Source organism: Etheostoma spectabile, chromosome 5 (genome assembly GCF_008692095.1).
Source record: "Etheostoma spectabile isolate EspeVRDwgs_2016 chromosome 5, UIUC_Espe_1.0, whole genome shotgun sequence".
NCBI classification, from domain to species: domain Eukaryota; kingdom Metazoa; phylum Chordata; class Actinopteri; order Perciformes; family Percidae; genus Etheostoma; species Etheostoma spectabile.
Window position 1 is genome coordinate 24321602 of NC_045737.1, and position 8546 is coordinate 24330147.

The 8546-nt window shown below is 40.0% G+C and overlaps 1 long non-coding RNA gene across 1 annotated transcript in view; it reads right to left on the reverse strand.

Annotated features, from left to right (window-relative positions):
* Nucleotides 1–3341: 3341 nt before the first annotated feature.
* The window catches only part of LOC116690005 (uncharacterized), an 11163-nt gene continuing 5958 nt past the window's right edge, over nucleotides 3342–8546 (reverse strand). The window contains exon 4 of the long non-coding RNA XR_004332128.1: nucleotides 3342–3352. This is a non-coding gene — a long non-coding RNA (uncharacterized LOC116690005). The remainder of the gene's footprint in view (nucleotides 3353–8546) is intronic.

Genomic DNA, 8546 nt, shown 5'->3' on the forward strand with positions numbered 1-8546 from the left:
CAGCCTTTCTTAGCTACTAAGCTTTGCTTTTCTTTGTGCCAGTAAATTTATAATCCCACTTCTTAAATGTATTATTCATCCGAGCATGTAAATAATGCATGCCTGCTTCCACAGTAAATTAACCCTTTACCTTACCAGGGATACAGGAGCCATTGTTTTGAAAGGCAATTATGTCATTTAATTAATGTTGTAATTAATACTGTAATTAGCTTAAACACCCTGCAACCGGGTGCCACTACTAAGCTGTCTTAATTAAATAGATTGAATGGTTTCATATCTTTTTGCACTGTCACATTGCAGGGTGCAGAGAAATATGCCATCTTATTTGCACATATCAGTATAACTTTTTCAAGGCAAACAGACAGAGATGTAATTCACAGATAATGTGTGTAATAAAAGGGAAGGGCAGGGTATGAGCATTTTCAAAGATTCTTCTCACGAAGAAAAGTCCTACATTTGGCCAATAATTCCTGAAATACCATTGTAAATCCTCTCTGTGTCTGTGTAACCTGCTTGATCACAATTTGATACTCTATCACAGAGGGAGCCATTGTCTGCTTAAATTATGAAACAAAATAAATCCAATTCCCGAATCAGCTTTCAAACTAAAGGTAAGGGAGCTGTGCGAGCCTGTGTTTTATTGTTGCGGTACAGCGGCGGGAGCGGGCAGACAGCTAATCTGCTAGTAGAGAGTTTTTATCCTTGCCCAACCTGACAGTGATAGAAAGTGTTTTCCCCAAACTAGAAAAATAGTTGAGAGAGGAAGAAATAGCAAAGAGGTCAGTGAATACTGAAGGATTTCCACTCCACTCAACTCCACCGGCTGCAGGTCCGGCTTTGCATTCATGGGCTGTGAGCATCCGTACAGCTCATCTATTGTGCATGTGTATGTCAGGATCATTTTTGAAGCCAGACGCGCTTGGCACTACCAGGAAGCAATAAGGAGGAACTCCCTGCTTGTAAAATTAATTCCCCTTAGTATGTTAGAGTGGGGCTGCAGATCCTTGGACTTAGTGGGGAGATATAAGCTGCTTTATTGCACAGGATTTTTGTCACTGTGGGGGTTGAATTGTATATCTACTCCCAAGATGTAAATATTGTATCAAAAATTCCTAACATGAATAATTGTGAACCTTTTAAGTGAATTTACTCCGTGTTTTGTGCGTGCATCTGTGGATTACGCCAGCTTTTTGTTTGGTTGCAAGTGATTCTATCAGTGTCATTAGACCATTCATTGAACTAAGTGAGGAATCCATCAAAAGATGACAGGAAGCTGTAGACTAATGGCTGTTAGGCTGTAATATTCTTTAATATGATTTTTATTTGCCTTAATTTCATCTCCTTTTACACAGGTCCCAAATTGGTGGAGAGCTGCTGAGCACCTGAACATATTTCTACAGTTTACAGAGATGGGGGGGTCCAAACAAGCTTTAGGGTCCGTGTGGATGTATTTTGGCAAAAATCTACAGATCTCAGTAAACTGGGGTGAGAAGCACATTGTGTGACAATTGCATTTCACTGTGGGGACACATGAAACAAATTAGGATGAGTATATATTATGTCTATGGTGGCAAGTAGGAAAGCAATTTGTGCACACGTGAAACCTCTGCACCTATTTTTTTATCTCTTTATACCCCTCTGTATTTTGGAGCGACCTTCATCATACACTCCAACACTTCAAATTAAAAATAGCTCAGCGGGTTTCAATTTTGTGCTGACAAAAAACTAATTTTACACCTCTTTTCAGTAGTTTCCCCTGTTCTTACAATTCATATCCTTTGAAACAATCAAGCGTGGCACAGAAATTGCCTGAAACATAACAAAACAAATGAAATGGAAATTATTTTTTTGCAACAGGATTATCTACCCGTGTGACTATTATCTTTGCCTGCTGTTTAAGTGGAGCAAAAGGAGGAGATTGTTTTACAATTGATAGCAGAGGATTCAGAACCCTACTGTAATCATTAGATGACACGTCTTGAAAAAATAGCCCTTCATATTGCCTTACCCTGGGCTTCAATAATCCTGACCCTGGGTATTAATGGATGAGTTAATGGCCTGCAGAAATCCTTTAATTTATGCCAGGGTGAATTAAGAATAAGTAATGGATTCTGCTTTTCAAAATGTCCAGACAAGGCATTTCCGTTCAGCCTATCTGAGAAATCAAATTATCATATTATCTCTTTGAATGGGTCGTCTGAACCCATATTTCACTATATCTGATGGAAATAGTTTTGACATTTATTACATGACTCTTGCTTTATTGTGGCTTGCCAGTACATGCTATGACAAAAGGGGGTAATGATTTTCGTGTCTTCGATGAAGAGAATGGACGTGAACAAAAAAAATGGATCAGAAATGACAAATCAACTTTCAGCGTCCTAATGTAAATACAAATGTAATTATGGAAGTGAAAATTGGTTTGACTCACTGCAGAGAGGCCATAACCCCTTAGCCCTTTCTTCATAAGAAACCCACAGAACATGAGATGTTTGTTTTTTTGTTAAATTAAGTATTTTGTTACTTCAACTTGTGTGACTGAAGATGTAGAGTTAGTCAAACACTTTTTAATGGATGGCACTCTTTGGTCACCGTCTCATCAAACCCATACTTTATGATTATAGTTACAGCTTTTATATTTCTTGGTATTTTCTTCTTGCTTCTTTGTGCATTCCTAAACATTGTTTCACATCCTGCACTAAATCATACAGCCTTCTTTTCTTATTGTTAAACCATTATATTGTACATATTTGCTTAGGTTAGCTTTATCTTTTTCATTCTTTTTTAAATATCCTTTTAATATATTTATGTATGGCCCATTCAACAAGGCAAATTCCTTCTAAGCATAACTTACTTGGCAATTAATCCAATTCGGATTCCTTCTTCACCTTTGTTGTGATTTGTCATTCTCGTGATCTTGTGATTAGTTTTTAGTGTTTCATTGTGGGTTTTGACTGTGTATACAAAGCTCAGCGGGAATTCTTTCAGGAAGACTTCTAAACATCATTCACCTCTCTCTCTCTCTCTCTCTCTCTCTCCCTCTCTCTATCTCTCTATCTCTCTTTCTCTCTTTCTCTGTCTTGACTACAACACTGAAAGTCTTGTTAACTAATGTGCACAAACATGTGCTTTATATAAACACTGCTATTGCCAACTGTGGATGTAATTGCAGATAAGTAAACTATACAGCAGTATACTGCACATAGGGTTGCCAAATGTCCCGTTTTAGCAGGGACGTCCCTTATATTAGGCTTAATGGATTATGTGACCTCCCTTGTCCCGTTTATTGACCTCTACGCTGATCTAACCACTGACTAATACAACAGACACAGCAGCAATGCTGATCCCAACACTTTAGAATGATCACTGACACCGGTCATACAGCCCCCCCACTCGCATCAGTACAGGTTAAGTAAATGCACAGATTTCTCCACAAAAAGAAAAATGAGTTTGTGACGAAATACGGATTAAACAGTAAACATGGATTAACCTACAATAAAAAAAATTCTGTGCAGCAACAATAAACCAGTGAAGTAGAAAAGACTTGGGTTAAGCCCGTCACATGCTTAATGTCACAGGGAGTTTTTAGTTGGCAATGGAGGTGAGAATGACTTGACTCAACATGCTTCCAATAAAATGCACTTTTTAACAAACTAGTATTAAACCTACAGTATGTTTCCAAGGCATGAGTTATGTATTAATATTGAATTAAGAAATCTATCGTTATGACAAATGGCTTAAAACAATACACTGTATATTCACACAAAACCACATACCTGCACCGTTGCGGCAGGTCACCTTTTGTCCCCTTTGTCATAGTGACAAAGCTGTCAACTTAGTGTTACTGCACATACTGTAAACTGAAACCAGTGTTTTCAAAGATCTAAACACATATGCTGTGCATTGTGAATGCAAATACATTTTCAGTATTATTTACTAACAGTAAACGTTGTAGCACAGGTACACGTCTACAATCTAATCTAAAGCAATGGATTGCATTCTAATGCTAACAAGAATACATTACAAAAATAAAGTTGAAGTAAAGACAAAAAATAAAAACTCCAAGCAGTACAAAGGTACAAGAGGATTTATTGCATGCATTACATTAGATTGTGAGTGGGGTCCTAATAAACTGATAGCTCAGTGTACATTAATATACTTTAACTTTTACAGACACAGAAGCACACACCCCTGTCTGCCTGCTGTGCCCTGTGGATTGAAGATACTCTTGGGGGCTTCACATGCAGCCTTTTGCCTACAGCCAGGGCTGCATTTTTATTGGATGAAGTCATGCATGTGTCACAGCCAAAGAAGAAGTTTGATGTGAGCCGTAACGCTGTCAGGGAGTTGTCCTGCAATGCTGAAGTCATCCATACACTTAGGTGAGACGCTTATTTTTCTTTAACATATCACTTGGCTCCTCGGGTTGTTCAACATCCTGTATGTGAACCTGAGCCTCCTCGACCCCCAAACCCTCCACGCACACACACACACACACACACGCACACACACAAACACACACACACATTTCAAACTCACACATACTCCGCTGTCAAACAGTAACACAACACTGGCAGTTATTTGGGGTTTGTTTGTAATCTTTTCGGGCGCTTTGTCAGGCAGGCGCAGTGATATTAGTGTGAGTGCACAAAAGCCCCCGAGTGGTGTCACGCACAATTAATGTCCCCAGGTAGCAACTCCATTAGTCTTATGAACTCAAGTCGCAGCGGGGAATGCTAATGGTGGAGGTGCCGTAGGGCATTAAGAAGGAGTGCAGCCAAAGCTACCACTTTACCCTTCGATTTGACCAGTGTGCACCTCCATCTCACTTTAGAGCCGAACTACCAACACCCCCCAACCCCGACACTTTAGTGAGACACACTGTCAAGTAGCAAGCAGCCTCTGAAGAGTCCACCAGCAATGTGTGCCACTCACTCACACAGTGGTGCACCATTCCTTTTAACGATCATTTGTACTGTATGTCCCAGGCATCGTATCCCAATGCCTCCAATTACATAACAGCGCCATGTAATGTGTCACTCCAACAGAACCTTTTAAAAGTCCATGTTTACAGTTCTGTATGACAAAACCCCTACGTGGTTGGTCATTGTCAGCTTTCATAATTGTTGACTTCCATTTGAGCAGCCTCAAATCCCACACGGTGACGTGACCTCCACCACCACAGATCTCCAGCCTGACCTTGCTGGTGTAGAGGCATGGAGCTATTCATTTGATCTAACAGGCCTGCAGATAAGCTAAAACCCAGCAGTGAAGCCTGCCTGCTCCCTTTCTCCATGCCCGCTTCAGCATGGATGTATTTAGGAAACCTGGTAGCTACCTTTACATCACAGCTCAATAGCATCTTGTTGCCTGCGAACCTACATGTCAATTCCGTGTCACACAGTTGGCGGAGCAAAAAAAAGGTAGAGGTGGTCTGTGATAAAGAGCAAGCTGACAGAAAGCAGAGCAATAAAGAGAGAAGTGCCAGTAATTTTGGTAAAATGAACCCACAACACCAAGCATCGCCAAGCAACCCCCATCCAGGCATGAAAAACACGAGCCTGCCATGACAGTGACTGCAAACGGAGAGAAGTCACTCTGAGCCTATTCACAGCCTTCATTACATTATCAATTACAGATTATAAATGTACTCCACATGGTCTGGTTCTTTGTGCCTTACTCCATCATGTTGTGCCGTCATCACTCAAACTGAGGTCCACACGGTAAGGCCGGCAGAGCTCTCAGGTTCCTAGGCGCCCTCTCACCGTTGCTATGGAATGCAGCGGCTGTTTTATTGCTTGTGGCAGTAATTGCACTTACATTTGACGGCCTTTTGTTGAGATAAACCCCACAGCTGGCTCTCTGTTAGACCCTGCTGGAAGCCAATAGAGTCACAGTGCTCTTTAAACACGTGTCAACATACCAACCTAGCGCCAAATACACATGTTTTACCTGCTGCGTGTGTACTGTAAAGATAATAGTTTGCTAGTGTGTGTGCGAGTGTGTGTCCTTCTTTGAGTCAATGACTCCTTTGCGTTAAAGAGTGTGCTGCAGTCATTTACTGGAAGGATCCAAAAGCAACTGTTTGAAGTCCACATCTTTGATTTTACCATCCTTTGAATGAGACGAGCAAGTGTTGTTATTGATTTGCACATTAAATATATTAGTAATAAAACAACATCCTGCTGCAAACCAATTGTAAAATCAATAGTAATTGGAACCAAAATATTATGAGTTCTTGGTCTGCAGTCTTATTGTCTCTATAACTGACCAGTGAAATCCTGTATGTTTGTGTGATAAATGTGACAAATATTGATGACAATGTCAAATGAATGTATGGGTGTAATTCTGAGAGCCTAAATATAAATTGAATAAACTCTGGAAAGATGGTCTGGGATGGAAAAAACAGAAGGTTAACAAACCAAACCAGAGCTGAACTTGTTGAACTTATTGATCCACGGAAAATAAGAAAATTTAAGAGGGACGTACAGTTTGGAAATCAGATGAGATCACACTTAACACAAACTCTTAGCACCTGAACGTTACATTGTAAATCTTGATGTTATCAACTCCCAGGCTTAGCTCTGACGACATGGGAGACACTTTCTAAATATTATAACTTGTTCACATCCTCAGGTAAGGAAAGATTGATAAAAAACATTCAGTACAGTTCATCCCTAGACATGTAATATCTGACTTTTTGGCACCTTGGAGGCATCTGAAACAAGTTGTGACCGTAACACTGATATGTCATCACCTGTTAGGTTGATATGGTTAGCAAAGAGTTGCTTTTTTACTAATTTAGCAAGGTAAAACAATTAACTTAACAATTTTGGAACATAACCTTTGTAAAACCAGAAATGGTCTTTTAAAAATAAAGAAAAATTAAAAAATAAAACTGTTTTGAGGTATTAATCAAACAAGATCTAACATGTTAATTAAAGCTGCAAGCAGCAATGGACGGGCCGTCGCCTTCTCGCATGTCGGGGGAACTGGCCAATCTTTGCTGCAATGCTTTTGTGCAGCACTCAGACACTGCAAAGCCAAAGATTGATCTTTAATCTGTGTGTGTGCTTCGGTCTGTGTGTGACCCAACCTGCTCCTTCCTTAAAAAGCTTACATATAGATGTATTTCAAAATTCTGTGTTTTTCTCAAATAAAAAGGAGGGAGCATGATGCCTTCTATTCCTAGATCTAGATAAGTTTACCAGTACTTATCTGAACTTACGACATAATCACTGTCGCTAAATAGAAAGAAAACGTTGACTTTCACTCTGTGCTACTCACTGACAGTAAAAAGAAAGTAATTATTGTATGCACTGCTGCGCTGACACTGCTGCGTTTCTAAATTATAGCAACTCACCAGGAGACTTTCCCAACTCTTGGCAATTCCTCATTTGCCCTCTCATGTCTGGCAGGTTCGAAATCATGCTGACCATTCCACCTTTTTCTCATCACAGTCAGTCGCCATAGTTCTAGTACTAGGCTGAGGCTACTCTCCTCAATGTGACGTCATCACCGAATTAAGTTAAAAAAAAAGAAGCTCAAGCCGCTATGCGGAACAATCGGAATCAATCTTGGCCGGATGTGCAACTTTCTCTTTCAACAGCCCCAGACAGGAAGTTGGTCCTCTGTAACTTGCACATTTTTTGCCTTTTACATCAAAATTCTTTGGATAGCTTTTCGTCATGAGTGTTAACAGATAGTACCTGCAAATATTGCAATCACGGTGTAGGAGGAGATTTCGAAATAATGTAAAACACAAGAAAATGCATAAAGTCAAAATGGCCGTCTTCCGGTTGGTCGGAGCTAATGAAGGTAAACGGGATATATGTCCGCAACGATTAGAACAATATGCATATTACATCTGGTGAAGATTGGAGTAACTATGTCTAAGCTAAGGCCTTCCATGCATTAAGGGGCGCTATGGAGCCAAGTTGCTAAACAGTCTCGCAAAGCTCCCAGGTGTTTATGTGGGCACACTTTTTGGGGAGTTTTTATATATTTTGAGGCTGTCAGAAATGTGCCCAAGGGCTAAAACCAGGCTAAAACCAATTAAGGGGCGCTATAGAGCAACCATACCACTCACAAGCCTAAATGTTAATTCAGATGAAAGAGTTTAATATTTTACACATGGCTGCAATATTTTGAGTGTTTTCAAGGATCCTAAAGTCCTCAAACAAGTCTTCGTAAAATTACAAATTTCGCACGAAATTCTGTATTTTGTTGAATTCAGGGTGCACGTTAGGGGGTGCTATGGAGCTCCCTGGCAACGCATGAGACCAATTACTACAGAAATTCGTGATTTAATTTGTGATGCTAAGACCCTCAAAAATGAGAGAGATCAAAGAGATGTGGAATAATAATAATCTTTACAAAAACAATGGGTTCCTTTGCACGTCAGTGCTTGGACCCTAATTAGTGAGCTTTAGAGGTCCTGGTATAGGCTGATTTAGTTACTTTTGAATAGAACCAAGCTGGCTGTTTCCCTATATCTAATTTTCATGTTACGCTAAGCTAACTGGCTATTGGTGGGAGATTTCGTA